The sequence below is a fragment of the Calypte anna genome, unplaced genomic scaffold (genome assembly GCF_003957555.1).
Source record: "Calypte anna isolate BGI_N300 unplaced genomic scaffold, bCalAnn1_v1.p scaffold_3_arrow_ctg1, whole genome shotgun sequence".
In the NCBI taxonomy this organism is placed as follows: domain Eukaryota; kingdom Metazoa; phylum Chordata; class Aves; order Apodiformes; family Trochilidae; genus Calypte; species Calypte anna.
The window spans coordinates 27,501-28,039 of NW_022045510.1; the positions used below are offsets into that span (position 1 = coordinate 27,501).

At 69.8% G+C, this 539-nt stretch overlaps 1 non-coding gene across 1 annotated transcript in view; it reads right to left on the reverse strand.

Annotated features, from left to right (window-relative positions):
- Window positions 1-136, reverse strand: part of LOC115600344 — a 153-nt gene extending 17 nt beyond the window's left edge. Inside the window, exon 1 of the ribosomal RNA XR_003988908.1 lies at window positions 1-136. This exon is cut by the window's left edge and continues 17 nt beyond it. This is a non-coding gene — a ribosomal RNA (5.8S ribosomal RNA).
- Between the last annotated feature and the right edge of the window lie 403 nt (window positions 137-539).

Sequence of the window (539 nt, forward strand, 5' to 3'; positions counted from 1 at the left end):
TAGCCCCGGGAGGAACCCGGGGCCGCAAGTGCGTTCGAAGTGTCGATGATCAATGTGTCCTGCAATTCACATTAATTCTCGCAGCTAGCTGCGTTCTTCATCGACGCACGAGCCGAGTGATCCACCGCTAAGAGTTGTCTGCCTTTCGGCACCGCCCCGCGCGCGCGGGTGGGCCGGGACCGCTCCCCAAAAGCGGCCCCTTTCGATCGTCGAGGCGACCTCCGGACGGAGCGACGCCTCGCGCCTCGCTTGACCGTACGACCACACAGAACGGGGAGGAAAAAAAAAAAAAATAGGGAAACCCCGAAGCGCGGAGAAGGGCCCGGGAGCGCCTTCGCTCGCTTCGGGGGCGGCCCAGGCGCCCGGGCTCGGCCAGGCCTCCGCGCGGAGGCGACGGCACGCCCGGCCGCACCGACCCGAGCCGCTGCCTCGCTCGCTCGGAGAGACGGCGGCTAACGCTGCCGCTGCCGCCACCGCCCGGAGACGGCTGGGGCAACGACAACGGCCGCGGGGGCGCCTCGCCGGCCCCGCGCGCGCCT